Source organism: Chlorocebus sabaeus, chromosome 17 (assembly GCF_047675955.1).
Source record: "Chlorocebus sabaeus isolate Y175 chromosome 17, mChlSab1.0.hap1, whole genome shotgun sequence".
In the NCBI taxonomy this organism is placed as follows: Eukaryota; Metazoa; Chordata; class Mammalia; order Primates; family Cercopithecidae; genus Chlorocebus; species Chlorocebus sabaeus.
Window position 1 is genome coordinate 8,471,025 of NC_132920.1, and position 16,524 is coordinate 8,487,548.

At 36.5% G+C, this 16,524-nt stretch overlaps 1 long non-coding RNA gene across 5 annotated transcripts in view; it reads left to right on the plus strand.

Moving 5' to 3' along the window:
* Positions 1-16,524, plus strand: part of LOC140708818 (uncharacterized) — a 357,070-nt gene that overhangs the window by 94,960 nt on the left and 245,586 nt on the right. The gene's annotated exons all lie outside the window — the stretch shown is intronic.

The window sequence follows — 16,524 nt, forward strand, 5'->3', positions numbered from 1 at the left end:
AGAGGACTGGCATTCTGAGTTGCTATTGAACTTGCAGCTGATGTCATTGCTGCTGGTCAGTAAATCACATTTTGAGTAGCAAGACCTCAGATTTTTGTTGGACTCTTCCTGAGGATTTGTTGTTCTGTCTCAAACAGCAGCCATACAACTCATGGACCTGAAATTGTCTGTGGCAGTTAGGATTAGGATTAGCCGTAGGTGCCTATTAGTGGCTTAGACAAGATAATTTCTTTCTTGAAGTAGGAAGTCCAGGCCTGGTATGGTGGCTTCATTGCATCAAGACCCGTGGTCTTTCTCTCTTGCTGGTCAGTCATATTTAGCATATCACTTTAGGGTCCAAGATGACTCTTTGTCAGCTGCTTGATTTTAATTGAGTCTGCAAGAACACTGAGGTGGCAGAAAAGGCTGTAACTTTTACCTGTAGTGATAATTCTTGGAAACTACATAGACAAATTCTATTTACATCTTACAGGTCAAGTGGTCTCATAGCCACACCTAGCTGCAAGGGAGACTGGGTAGCAATGTGCTCAGCTACAAAGTGGAATTCTGTTTCAAGACGGGAGGCTGGACTTTGGGAGGCAACCAGCAGCCTCTGCTACAGTGTCTATGAACTGATTTTGGTTAAAAGTACTGCAATTCTCAATGCATTAAAGCTCAGTTCAGCAATGAGCCATGTAACCTTGGACTTAACGTATATATAGCTTAGTTTTTTGGTTTGTAAAATAAGGGGCTTATACCAGGACTGAAATAGCAGGAAAGTTGTAGAGAGAGGAGTGGAACAGTCTCTGATAGTTAAAACATACCTGAGGAAACGTATCTGTCTTGCCAGGCAAGAACAATCTCTACTTCCACATATACTCAGGCTTATAGGTTACAATTTCATCATCTTCCCTCTCTTATTCTCCCGTCCAGCCTGCCCTCAATGTGCAATATAGTTTATGTGGAAATTATTTCCCATCATGGCTCTATTTCTTTTCTTCAATACGGACAACACTTTCAAAATATTTAACAAGTAGCAGTTAAAGAATAACATCAACTAAAATTTTTTAAATGCTGTTTTTTTTCCCCCAGAAACTACTGCTCATGTTTACTTAAACAGGGTACCTATTTCCAACTCTGACTTTAATAGTTTCTTAAAAAGAGTGAAGGACATCTGTACAGCTTCTGAGGAATATAAGAAAGTATGTATATTTGTGTCAGATGACATCATCTCTTTCGGCTAAGTGAAAGGACAAGGTGGACAAGTATTGAGGATCGTATTCAGCTTTTGAAAGTTAAGGAAGGGGACTCAAAAGAATATATATTTGTTGTACAATTTAAGGGAGTATTTCAAAAGGAGAAAAGAAATCATGGTGTGAAGGTTTATTGTGTATGTTTTGCATTAAACCATAAAGCATTCCATAAGGTTCATGGGGTCTATGAAATACTATATTCTAACCAGAAAGTACCCATGCCTAATCCTGTTTAAGCTACTATCACTGGATATGTAAGGTCCTGATGGTTTATACATATGAGCAACCATGTGTAAAGTCTGTAACAATCTACATGAAGGCGTTTTACTGACCAATTTTCATCCCCTTATATAAAGGAAATTGGACTCTAGGGGCATGTATATTTATTAAATTCCATTTCCCTCACTTGCTCATTAACAATCTGTCCTTCTTTTTAAACAATTCCCTTATATAAAACTAGAAACTATGGAAGCATACTTCTAAATTTTAGACTTTTCTGTTTTTTAGCATTTTGAAGAATAATAAGTCTCAAAATTACAAGAACTCCCATAACTTTAGAAAATACAAATAGAGATGTTAGCATAATTGGAGGTCATAGTAGATATATTATTTAATTTTATTAAGTTTCTCTGACTTCCCCAAGACCCACCGAACTTCTGTATGGAGCTCTTGCCTTCTTTCTGCACAAATAGTAGTGTAGAAAATTCAGACTAATCTAGCTGCAGTGTTTGGGAAACACTTCCTTTTAACCACTATTATCATTCAGGGTCCAGCTAGGAGACAGAAAACACACAGTAATCTGAATAATTAAAGTTTCTTATAGATAATTATCAAATAGTAGCTAGGGACTAATTACTAAGAAGTAAAGAGAACTTCCAGGAATACAGGAACAGCAGAGAATGCAGTCACTGATGCCATGGCTAAGTCCAAGTACCAAGGGAAGAACTGAATCTGGAAGCAGCCCCTGCTTCCATGCTGAGATTCAGTCCTGTTAGAGAGGGCATGGCTGCAGCCCACTGGATGGAGGAGAAGCTCCCTGGTGTGGGACCATAGGACAAACACGAAACTTCTTGCTGGGATGCCAGTGAAACTTACTGGGAAATCAGCTAGAACACAGGCAGAACACTGTTGGAAACCATTCACTGAGGTGCCTGCCAGACTTTCTGGGTTGCTGGCTGGGGTACCAGTCGAACTTGCTAGGCAGCTGCCTGCAGGGTTGCTGCTGGATTGCTGGGTAACTGAGCACTACCAGCGTCCCACATGATGGCGGACACTGCAGGAGCCGGAAGGGAGGAAACTTGAGTGAGGAGACATTCTTTTCTTCGCCAGTGTTCCACTATCGCCCTCTACTGATAATGCTTAGAACTGTGCCAATCGACAAATGGAGTCGACAAAAGGAGAAATGTTTAGAGGGTCCAGCTGCAGTTTCACAAGGCAGTACGATGAAGGATTTGGACTTGAGGAGCAATAAATAGATAGCCGGCACAAAACTATGCTTTTTAAAAAAAATTTAAGTAACTGAAGAGGAATTTGAATTATTAAAGTGGAAAAGTATGACACTTATTACAGCTCTAATCTGGTTATGGCTGTGGAATAACCGTAACTGGTGTTGTTTGGGAAATTAATATTTGTCTAGATAGATTCATGGAAACATGCCATAATTTATAGGGGAAAGTCTATGGGGTCAAATTAAAGCATTTTAATGAAATTAAAGTATTTTAATCTGAAAGATTGTCCAATCCCTCATTCTAGAAAATAGAGGAAGACTGAAACCTAGAAGAATTGAGTGACTTATTCAAGGCTAAAGAATTAGTTAGTGAAAGAGATGACTGATTTGCTCAATGAATATTTATTAGGTTCTACTGGGTGCTGTTGATCCAAGGTGCATTAGATACAGCAATGAACAAAATGGAGTCACTTTCTGCACTCACGGAGCTTACATTTTGGTAGAGGGCATGAGACAGTAAACCGAGAAACAAATGAATACATAATAATTTGGGTATTAAAGGTGTTATGACCAAAAAAAGCAGGGTAAGAAGATAGAAAATAAGGTAGGTGGGATAGGACGGGGGATGCTGTGCTGTTTATATTGGTGCCATTTAAGCAGAAACTTGAACGTTCTCTTAACTTCCAATCCAAAACATTCAAATATCAAATTTAAATATGTTTTTCTAATTGTATTTGTATCTTTTGTATTTGAATTCATGTTTTTCTGAATAAGAATACCTTTGTATCCCTTTAGGAATCAAAGTTGAATAATGCCACAATTTCTTTCCTCTCTTCTTTTTATAAAGGGTACTACAGTTACCTGTTTTCACAGTGTTTCTGCTGATCACACCTCAGGAAGCTAGGCAGATGTTACTTACAGGAAACCTGGTTAAAATGGACACAAGTTATATCCTCTGCCTTTTCAAAGCTCAGACTGACAACATATTTTGGCAAGTTTCAACTGGTTACTAGATTTCTGGCTATTCAGATACTGTACATCTCCTAAGGGCAATGTTGAAAATGCTGAAAATCATTCAACAGTTAGAGCCCCACATAAGATGATATTTCAGCACTGAGATATTTCTTAATTATATGTGTTTCCACTGTATGTGTAAATAGGGAATAAAAGTTGCTGAAATGCCCTTAACAATAGCTGTGGAAATTTTGCTGTTTTGAAACTATATGCACAGAAAGAGAGTGGAACATTTCATGGTCAATAGGCGATTGGGCTATTTTTTGACACACAGAGCTGACTTGAAGGTCATATAATTGATATTACTGTCAAACTTTTAAAATGTTGTCTTAAATAGGCAATGGAGTCACAGAGATACAATGGAGTTTTCCTAGCTGGAAGAAAAAAATTCTTCATTTTAAGTATTTTGAAAATGTCACCAAATTTTAATTTGATTTCAACTGGACCTTTTGCAATGTAATTAGAAAATACAGGACCAATCTGTATTTCCTTATAGCTGGTCATTTATCCTGTATAGCTCTTTTGGTTTGTAACTCCACTAATCAATGTAAAATGAATTGCATTGAAGTTTCAATGTGACAAAAAATTGGTGATTTCAAGAGATTGCATGAAAATTCTGCGTTAGTTAACACAAAATTTAAAATACCTCATTGGTTATTAAAATTACTTTGCTGAATTGTGTGTAGATAAATGAATACATCTGTTAAATTTAGTTGAAATTGCAATACAAATGGAAATATTTTAAAGATGCTGATTACCTTGTTTATATCTCTATTTTAGAGAGACATTTTGTTATTAATTTAGCACACTATGTGGAAGAAGACTAAACTTTGAAAGAAAATCACTACAAAATTCAAAGCACTGTATCATGAGAATAACAACTAAAAATTCTAAAGTTTTTTTTTTTAATATCTCTTAACTCCTGTGAGCATAAAAGTTGGACTCATGTATATCAGTGTTTACCTTACAAAGATCGAAAGAACAAAAACTCAGATGACAAAAATATGTTCTTCTCTAACTAAAAAAATACTTGCACTGTAAGAAAAAGTGTAAAGAGACTACCCAAAACCTGCCAATTATAATTCTCTCTTGTGTCTCATCTTAATAAGTTTTTGGTTAGTTTTTTGAAGCAAATCATGTGAGAATTAAATGTGCCTGGAGGACCCCTGAAAACATCCAGTTATTATCCTCACGGACAGCTTTCCCCCTAGTTATATGATGAGAGCTGACCACTGGGCCATGGATTTATGTTGGCCACATAAAGGGGAAAAATATTTTGTAAAGAGCAATGAATGAAAAGGGACAAAAGTTTTAAACAAGTTCCTTATCTCCTTTTAGTCCTCAGATACCTTATGTTGAATAGCCAGATCATTTTATTATTGCAAATGCCATGACTGTAATCTTTTATTGCTTGCAGTACAGGCCTACAGCATTAAGTTAGTATAAAATTACATATAGTTTAATATATCTGTACAACACCTTTAAACAAGCTTCTCTAGGCAAGAAGGTTATCCATCTTATAAATCTATTATTCCATTGTACATCTTGATAGCCTAGCATTGCTCCTAGCCATGTTTAAGCATTAAATAGTGCATTATTATTTCACATAAATCAACCAGAGATGTGTGAATTCATAAATTTTGCATTTGCGCAGACAGTATTTTAAACGTTTTACTGCTTCGTGGGAACTCAGAGCACCAGCCTGTACACAAATCAGGACCTGAGAAATTTCAATAAAATTTAATATCACAATTACATCTTCTCAAAGTCAAAGCAGGCATGTTTTGGAAGTATTTTAACTGAGTCCAAAAATGAAAGTAAAAGGTGAAGAGTGGCTTTTGTATTGCCGTTTAGTCAGCTATTGTTATAACAGCTAATAAGCACTTTACTTTTAAAATTCTTTATAGCCAAATGGTATAGAGAAAATAAGGTCTTATCCAAATTTGAGATGAAGGAAAAATATATCAAGATTTTAGTAATTATCTGTAATGTATTAAAAGTAACAAAGATGGAAAGTAATATAGGATTGACAAGCTTATGTTACAATTAACATGTAGCTTTATGGCTGAACCTGAAATAAGTCATTACAAAATTCATAATTTAGGCTCTAAGTTACCTGAGGGTAAGAAGCGTCCTTTTCTGGGGGTCTCTAGGTGATTATCTTTGATTTGTAAGAAAACTGTATTCTCTTTCATATTCTTAGGCATTTTGGGGAGGTGATAACGTTTACTGTTTCTTCAAAGTTTTAATTATTTTTCTCAGAAAATATCTTTCTAAGGTTTCACTTAGTAAGAATTGGCTATGAAATTTAATGCATGGGAGTGGTGTGTTTAGGGAAGATTTCTGCTTTCGTATGTGTGGGGTGAAAATTACATTCCTGTTGCAATGATTTCTAATGCATATAATTAACTGCACAAATGCCACACTAATTTGAAAATGGCATATTTATCACCTAGAAACAGGTGATGTAGAAAGATAAATTGCTGCAAACATAGAACTTGCTTCTAATCATGGTCAAATTCTGGGCAGACAGCTGAAAGGATAAGAAAGAAAATTTTAATAATTCTGCCGAATTTTTTGGATTTTTCTCAACTGAGACTATCATTATTAATAGGTAACTTCTGGGCAAAGAAGTGAAAAAGGATAGGTAAAAACAGTATTCTACTATGGACCTTTCCTTGTGGAGTGAGTGATTTTTTAATGATGAGGACTTGCTACATTGGGAAAGCAGTTTCAGTTTTCCTTTATAAACTGTAGATATTTTCTCTACCATTCTGAACACTGCCCTTTCTTTCCTGATGAACTAAAAAGCTCAAACCTAAGGTTAACAATACCAGATTATTATTTGGAGATTAGGAGATTAGTGTCTTTAGAATGATAAGCGAAAAACAGACACAGGGAGTCTTTAGACCCCTACAGCTGATCAGAGCAATGACAAGCATTGCCAGACCCAGCTGGCTTGGAATGTTCAAGAAAGCAGATCTAGTTTCCATCCATAAAAAACTAATGGAAGCTTCTCTCTTATTCTGTTGAATGTTGAAAACCCAGTGGCTTAAATAAAAGAAACAGCAACACACACTTTTTTGTATGATGATTTTTGACTATTTAACATTCACTGGTTTGGGATCCATTTAGTTTTTGATAGTGTTGCTATCCCTAGTTTCCGTGTGTGTGTGTGTGTGTGTGTGTGTGTGTGTGACAGAGAGAGAGAGAGGGAGAGAGAAAGTTTTATCTTATCGTGTGTGAAAGTTTTATCTTATTGTGTGGGCCTTGACTATCAAGATATAAGGACAAAAATGATTTATTATAGAAATTACATTTTCTGAGCTGAGCCAGAAGGCACTCTTTACTTTAGCTCTTGTATAAGCAAGACTTAGTGTTATGTATATATTTTATGTGTATATAATGTTTACTTAGCAACATATATATTTATGCCACACAAGTGGTCCATGCTACCATTATGTAAATCCCTCTATTTTTCAAAGACTATATGGCTGAGGAAGGAGCATTGTGGAAACAAACATGTTTACAAATTCTCAGGGTATGTCAACACCATTTAAATAAACGTATGTTTTTTTTCTCGTAACTCTAACTCTACTGGTTAGAGGGGAAATTGGAAGAAAAAATGGACAATGAATACAGGCGTATTTCATGTTATTGCACTTTGCAGATACTGTGTTTTTACAGTTCGAAGGTTTGTGGCAAACCTGCATCAAGCAAGTCTATTGGTGTCATTTTTCTGACAGCATGTGTAAATTTTGTGTCTTTGTACTATATTTTGGTAATTATAGTAATATTTCAAAATTATTATTATTATTATACCTGTGATGGTGATCTGTAATCAGTGATATTGATGTTATTATTATTATTGTTTTGGAGTGCCATGAACTATGCCCATATAAGATGGTGAACTTAATCAGTGAGTGCTATGTGTGTTCTGACTGTCTGACTGACTGAGTATTCCCCCATCTTTCTCCCTCTTCTTGGGACTTCTTATTCACTGAGACACAACAATATTGAAATTAGGACAATTAATAGCCCTACAACGGCCTCTATGTGTTCAAATGAAAGGAAGGGTCTCACATTTCTCACCTTACATCGAAAACTGCAAATGATTAAGCTTAGTGAGGAAGATGTGTTGAAAGTTGAGACAGAGTGAAAGCTAGGCCTCATATAGCATTAACCAATTTGTGAATGCAAAGGACAAGTTCTTGAAGGAAATTAAAAGTGCTACTCCAGCGAACACATGAAAGATAAGAAAGTTAAACAAGCTTATTGCTGATATGGAGAAAGTCTGAGTGGTGTGGATAGGTCAAACCAACCACAACATTCCCTTAAGGCAAGCCTAATCCAGAGGCCCCAACTCTCTTCAGTTCTATGGAGGTTGAGAGAGGTTGGGAAGTTTCAGAAGAAAGATATGAAGCTAGCAGAGGTTGATTCATGAGGTTTAAGAAAAGAAGACGTCTCCATAACATAAAAGTGAAAGGTGAAGCAGTAAATATTGATGTAGAAGCTACGAGTTTTCCAGAAGATCAGCTAAGATCACTGGGGAAGGTGACTACATTAAACAGCAGATTTTCAATGTAGACAAAACAGCCTTATATTGGAAAGAGACGCCATCTAGGAATTGCATAGCTAAAGAGGAGAAGTCAATGCTCGGCTTCAAAGCTTCAAAGGACAGGCTGACTTTTTTGTTACCGGTGAATGCAGCTGATCACTTTAAGTTGGAGCCAGTGCTCACCGACCATTTTGAAAATCCTAGGGACCTTAAGAATGATGCTAAATCTCCTCTGCTTGTGCTTCATACATGCAACAACACAGCTTGGATGACAGCACATCTGTTTATAGCATGGTTTACTGAATATTTGAAGCCCACTGTCCAGACCCACTGCTCAAAAAATAAATGCCTTTTAAAATATTAGTAGCAGTAGCTCATTGACTGTGCACCTGGTTACCTAAGAGTTCAGATGGAGATGTACAAGGGGATTCATGTTGTTTTCGTGCCTGTTAACATAGCATCCATTCCGTGGGTGAAATGCTATCAAACAGCATCTCATGCCACAGAGACATTTTTCATGAAAGGAAGAGTCAGTGTGGCAAATTTCACTGTTGTCTTATTTTAAGAAATTGTCACAGTAACTCCAGTCTTCAGCAAGCACCGCCCTGATCAGTCAGCAGCCACGAATGTCAAGGCAAGACCCTCTACCAGCAAAATGATTACGACTTACTGAATGGTCAGATGATTGTTAGCATTTCTTAGCAATATTTTAATATTAAGGTGTACATACTATTTTGTTAAACATGGCTATTACACACTTAATAGACTAGAGCATAGTGTAAACATAACTTTTATATTCACTGGGAAACCAAAGGTCTCATGTAACTTATTTAATTGCAATATTCCCTTACTGCAGTGGCTTAGAACCAAACCTGCAATAACTTTGAGATACGCCTGCATGTTGAATTCTAAGACAAAATGAATTTGTTTCATTTTTTTAAATAAAAAATTTGGTTGCAAACATAAATGTTTCTATTTCAAATGAAAAAAATGGATTCTTTTGTTTTCTACTCTCATGGATTCAATTTCTATTGGGTAAACCACAATTATATTTTAAAATAAACTTTAGCATATCATAGAGAGCATTGTCTTTGTGTTTTATTGTTCTCTCTTCTGTTTGCATGTTTACTAATTTGCCTCAAAATGTTTTGGCTAAGGAGAAATCAAGAGAGCAGGCCAAACTAAACTGATAATTGGTTAGTCTTAATTTTCCAAGTTTTGCCTCTTTTTATTTTGTAGACATGTTCATTAGCAATGTATTGTAAGCTGTTAGAATGAAAAATTACATGTCCTGGATATCATTCATGTCCTCAAATGAGCTATATATTTATAGACCTTACAGTTTTATTAGAATGTGTGCAACTCTGTAATAGGAATGTGATATTGCTTTTTATTAAAAGCTAAATACCATATTTTATAAATAAAACTGGCTACGATAGGAAGGGATGCAATCTGATTTTCTGTTTTTGTGATGAGTTGTCACAGAACTGCTTATATCTGCTGAGAAGCAATATGGCATAGTAGAGAGAACACAAGCTCTAGTGTCACAGTTCCTTGGTTGGTGAACTAACTCTGTTATCCGACTTTCTCATGCAGAGATGGCTTACTGTCCATCAATCTTTCATTTCACCTTTCATATCATAGAGTGGTGACTGACAAGTATGTTCCCTGCCAGAGCCCATGCCCCCATGTCCCTGTACCCCTTACATAGAACTGCAACCACAAGACTATGGAATGCGAACAGAAGTGATGGACGTCTTCTCTGAGCCAAACCAGTTAAGATGCAGGTATGTATGCTCCCATTTTCTTCATGTTTTCCTGAAGGCAGAGGATTTTGAGGCCTTAGAGGAGGGCAGAACCACAAGACACAAAAAGTCATGAATATCGGTGTTGAAAGGGGTCATTGACCATTGACCACATTTTCGAGCTCTGAAATGTTAGCATTTGTTACAGCAGCTAACACTACTGTGCAAACTAATACATACAATGTAAATCTTGGCATTGGCTTTTTTTTTTCATCTCTTAAATGCAGCAAGAATCTGCAATATAAGTAAATGCAAAATGAGGAGACCTACCTCACAGAGTTGCTAGAAACCTCAAATGAAAAAGCATATCACAAAGTGTTTCATAGTGCTAACCAGATGTACAAAATTTGCCATAATTTCTTATTGTTCTCTCACTTGGCCTCCCAGGAACAAATCATTTGCACCTATGAGTTGGTATGGAAGTGTATTAACACTATATTCTGCAACATTGTAAGAAATTGCTTACAGCTTTTTTTTGCTCAACATACTTTGAATCTTCTCCTCTCCCTACTCTGTTGTGAGGAGTACTATGGCTTTTTTTTTGTTTCACCACTGTTATGGGCAATTATTTCATGTCAGACATTGTCATTTTGTCATCACCACAACAGCAAGAGGTGGGTGCATTACTCCTTTTTACACATGGATGTTAAATATCTGAACGATTGAGTGAACTGCCCAGAGTCATGTGGCTAGGAAATGGTACCACCGAGATTCAACTTGGTTTGGTTTGACTCTAACGACATGGATTACAATCACTGTATTCTCATCTACTGAGTAATTAGTGTGGTTTGCCCCTTGAGTCCAAAGGAATGGAAACTTCAAAAACCTTGTCTTAGCCCAGGTTCTTCAGAAAACGGAGTCTGAGGCTATGATTACACTTCTGGCACCTGATTTGAAAGATGAAAACTCAGGCAAAATGATGAGGATGAGAAAAAGGGGAAGGGAGAGAAATGAAGCAAGGAGCAATGGGAAGCAATGTGAACAGGTTGTGACCACACTTGCCTCTTGCTTCAGAACATGCTACAGAGAGACACTGTAGGCTGCTTGGCAAATCTGCTGGCCTAGCCCAAGGATTATCTCCAGACTGGTTGCAAGGAGAATTCATCTCACTACGTAGTTGCAGGAGTGAGGAAAGGCTGGGAATACAACTGCCTGCATCTCCCGTTCTTCCCTCATTTCCTGTTGTTCAAAGTTTTTCCCACAGAGAGGAGTTAACTTCTTGGTCTTTTTGGGTTGCATCATCTGGCCTGTTGGGCGGTCACTTAGGATGCCAGATCTCACATCTTGTGTGGATATGGTGATTCAGCCAAGTCGGGAAATGACTTATAGGCATGGATCTTCAATGAAAGCTAGTGGATACGGCCTGGCACACCCAAAACTGCTATTGGAAGGCCCAGGCATGATTTGAATTGCAGGGTCTGAGTGGAGGAAGCTGCTAAGATTTTAGAAATTGGGAAGTGTGAAGGAAATATGAGGAAACCCGTAAGATGGGTCTGATAGAACCTTTAAATGATTCATTCAGTTAATATTTATTAAATGCCAGGGGTATGCCTAGCACTGCTATAGGTGATGGAGAAGCATCAATGAAAGAAAACAAAGTTAAAAAATCTTTGCTTTCATGAAGCATACACTCTAGTAGGGGAGAAAGAAAAAATGTAAGATGTATAAGTACAATATATGGTATGTTGGAGGAAGATCAAGCTGGAACATGGATATGAAATGTTTCAAATAGAGAGTAGTCAAGAGATTCTTTATTGCAAAGATCACTTTTGAGTAAGATTTAACAGAAGGGAGGTGCAATCATGACAATATTTGGACATTAGCAAGTGCAAAAGTCCCGATTATGGAGTGTGCAGGCACATTCCTGCAATGGCAAGGAGGTGAGTGAGGGAGGAGAGGAGCTTATGAGGAGAATAATATGAATGAATGTCTGGATGATGTTGGCTCATGTAGGTAATTGTAGGGATTTCATATTTTTTATTAGTTATGCATTTTGGCTGACTCATTTATGCATCACAACAATGGAAGATGGACAGCATTATTCCCATTCTATGGATGAGCAAACTGAGCCTCATGCCGATCGAGTGAAGAATCCAAGGTCCTATCTAGCAAAAGATCACAAAGTGATTACTAGAAACTTCATTATTAGGAGGAAACGCACTTGATCAAAGGAAATCCACTCAGTTCCAACTAGGTTTCAGAATCGAAATGCCTACGTACGATCAGTAATCAAGAATGATGACAACCTCCATGAAAAACTGTTTATATTTATTCCTTGCAACAATCCTCTGAGATGGGTACTGTCACTATTTTCATTTAACGGATGAGGAAATTGAAATACTTTAGTAACTTACCCAAAGTAAAAACATTGGAATGTGACACAATAGGAATGGAACATATGCATTTTGCTTTTAGAAACTGTGCTATGTCTACAAGGACAACACCATTGCCTTTACAAATTCTTTAGTTAATGTTATTTTATGTCATATTTTTTCCCAGAATCCTTCCTACTCTTTCTTCCTTTTCAGTTTTAAAAAATAATCATATAATTCCTTGTCCTTTTCAGATAATTACTTTTTGTTTTCCTTGAGATGGAGTCTCTCTCTGTCTTGCCCAGGCTGTAGTGCGGTGGTGCGATCTCGGCTCATTGCAGCCTCCGCCTCCTGGGTTCAAGCAATTCTCCAGTCTCAGCCTTCCAAGTAGTTGGGACTACAGGCGTGTGCCACCATACCTGGCCGATTTTGTATTTTTAGTAGAGATGGGGTTTCACCATGTTGGCCAGGCTGGTCTCGAACTCCTGACCTCAGGTGATCTAACTGCCTCGGCCTCCCTAAGTGCTGGGATTATAGGTGTGAGCTACCGTGCCTGGCCTCATACTTTGTTTTTTAATCATATCTCCAGGGCTGTGACAAAATATCTTCATCTCATTTTTTCCCCATTTTTTCCCAACATTGTTACTTGCTTTCCTTACTTCTTACTGAATTACATCTTTTGAAAAAATTTCAGCAACTCACAGTGAATAGGAAACTTTCTCTGTTTGTCTTCATGTGAATTTGTATTTATTTTTGCCTTTATTTCGAATAATAATTTAGGTATAAACTTTTATGCTAACAGCACTTCAGTGGTTTTCTGGCAACTATTTTTATTTTTAAGAATATTGCTCATTATTTAACTTTTCCTTCTAGACATTCTGTTTTTATGCCTTCTTTATAGATTTTTTCTTTGTTTTTGAAATTCTACAGTTTCACTGCAATATATTATGAAGAAGAAAAATTAACCTACTCACTTTGTGTTTCTTTTTGCCATATAAAACTGTTTCTTCCTTTGATTCTGGAAAATTCACAGTCATTTTGCTTTGTTGCTTCTCTTTTGTTCTTCCTATTCTTGTTCTCTGGAATTTTTGCTAGATGTATTTTGGATAATATTTTTCTATTTTCTAAGTCTCTCCTTTTTTTTTTTTTTTTTTTTTTGTGAGACAGGGTTTTGTTACTCTGTCACCCAGCCTGGAGTGTAGTGGTGTGATCATAGCTCACTTCAGCCTCAACCTCCCAGGCTAAAGCAATCCTCCTACCTCAACCTCCAGAGTAGCTGAGATTGCAAGTTCTTGCCACCATGCCCAGCTAATTGTTTTCATTTTTGTTTTTGTAAAGAAGGGGTCTTGCTATATTACCAGGGCTGGTCTTGAACTCCTGGACTCAAGCAATTCTTCCCCCTTGGCTTCCCAAAGTGCTAGGATTATAGGCATGAGCCACCATGCCCAGCCTATTTTCTAAGTCTCTTTACTTTCTTCTTATATTTTGTATATTTTGCTTTTCTGATCTTTCGACTTATTAATTCTCTCTTCATCACTATCTAACATGTTATTTAACCAATACATTGAGTTTTATTAAAAATCAAATTAACTGAGGTAAAATTTATATACAACAAAATACATACATTTTAAGTGCATCATTTGATAAGTTTTGAGAAATATATACATATACATAACTGTCACTCCAGTGAAGATAGAGAATACTTTCATCATTACAAGTCACAATAAATTTCTCATTCTCCTTTGCAGTGAATTCCATCTAGTGCCTGTCTCAGGCAACGACTGATCTTATTTCTATCACAATAAATTGATTTTGCCTGTTGTAGAATTTCAATAATGTTCAGAAACATACAAATAAAAACATATAGTATGTATAGTCCTTTGTATCTAGCTACTTTCAACTCAACGTTTTTGAGGTTCATCCATGTTATGTTTATCAGAAATTCACTGTGTTTTAATACTATATGATATTTAATTTTATGAATACACTATCATTTAATGTAAAAATACCTGATTTTATTTTTCTCCAAACAATTTCTGCCTAAGAACACATAAAAAACTGGGAGTATATGTTAAGCTATGCAGGCCCCACACTTTTAGCATTATAGGATACAAAACACCAACACTTTGGAATTACTTATAAGTAGAATAATAAACCAAATTCTAGAGTGTGCCTGACACTGAGAGTACAGGCAGAAAGGCAGAGAAGGCTTGAAAAGTTTAGTGAGAAAGAATAGATGAGTGGAGGCTCTTAGGTCAAGCACAGAAATTACTTCTGTAAGAAAAAGTCCAAGAATAAGTGCCAAAGTTCTGAATGCAGAGCTGGGGCTTGGTAGTTTATTGCTCTGTCTACAGGGAAGGGCCTTGAAAGAGAGTCAGACCAACAATAACATCCTTGGAGAAGCATTGCTCTTTGTGAAAATCAAATATATAGGACAGGTGGTGGCTTTTGGAGATGTCACAATTAAGGCAAAGAAAGAAATAAGAGTGAAGAAATTAAGGATCCTGCAGAAAAGAAAGTGGAAGAAAATGGCAATACTCTCTCTTCCCTATCATTACCCATTAAATAATTTGTATTTTATTAAATTAACAGAAGAGGGCACTCTTGAACTAGTAACCCCATTGACAAGGACTAGAAAAAAGCAGATCACATTCACATAAAACTGCTGTAAAAAGAAAATAGAAAATCTGAATAATTTCAGCTGTTGAATATTCTCCCCCAACCAAAAAAAAAAAAAAAAAAAAAAAAAAAAAATCACAAAGCAGAAGAGAAGTATAACACAACTTCTCAAATTGAATATTCTCCAAAAAGCATTTGGGGATACTGAAAAAATATGCCTTAAATTAGAAGTTTGAAAACTAAGAAAATAAATGTCCAAAAAAGAGGATGAAATTAAACAAGAGTTGCTTGATTTCAGGAATTAGAATAAAAAGGAAAAAAAAATACGAGATATGAAGATTACATTACAAAATACACAAGAGAGAGTAGATTTAAATAAATACTGATGATTAAAACTATTGCTGTCATCCTACAAGGAGAGAAAAATCAGACAACCTACAAAAATTTCCAGGGCCAGGGTCTATTTTGTGAAGGCAGCTAGAACTGGAAGTGGCAACAGAGTAAGACCAAATATAAGTAGCAGCTGATCTGGCTGAGCATAGAAGTGAAACACCTTCTACTCCATGGCTGGAATAAGTGAGAGATAATAAACCCTTCTTTTTCCAGAATCTTATGGCTATATCCGTATCTATATTGTTAGAGGCCTGCTGCTGCTGATTTAGGGGAAATTTCTGCCTAAGGCTAACCAGAGATACAAGTCAGAGTTTTTCTACCATGGATAGCAGAAGGAAGCCACATGTCTGAGGTTATCCTATCCAGAAAACTCTCCACTTCCCAACAAGAGCATGGAATAACAAACAGCAGTGGTCCACCACTAGGAGAAGCACAAAAGGATGGAGAAATAACCATCAAATGATGATATGTGGAGGGATGATGAAGGCTTAGGTAGAAGAGAAATGCAAAGAAAACCGTTTACAACCCAACATTGATTCTAAGCTCAAGGCTATGGCAGTCCACCACTAGAAGAATTTGAAGCCTATGGTGCAAAACCAATAATCATAGCAGCATCACAACCCAAATACAGCTCAACTCTTGACTAGTTTGACTCAAATCCTTAAACGAATGGTCCAATTATTACACATAATGTCTCTATTACACACAATGTTTAATAAAAGTTGTAAGATTCACAGAAGGCAAGGCAGAACAATCACTTTTCAACAGACAAACCAGTCAACAGAACCAGACTCAGAGATGATCAAAATGTTGTCAGTATCAGAGATTTAAAAATAACTGTGATTAATGTCAAAGGGTTTAAAATGAAAAAGATGGAGTGTGAAATTTCAACAAAGAGTTAGAAACTATAATGTAGAGTAAAAGGGAAATGCTAGAATTAGAAACACAAACATGTATGCACACAGAAACTACTACAGATGAAAGATGAATTATGCCTTTGAACAGCTCAGCCAGTAACTTGATATAGCTGAAGAAAATATTAGTGAGGAAAAAAATCAGGAAAGCATTAGTCTTTAAAATAATCTAAACTAACACATACAGAGAAATGAGTGGGAAATAAAAAGAGAGAGGGTAAATTCAAGAG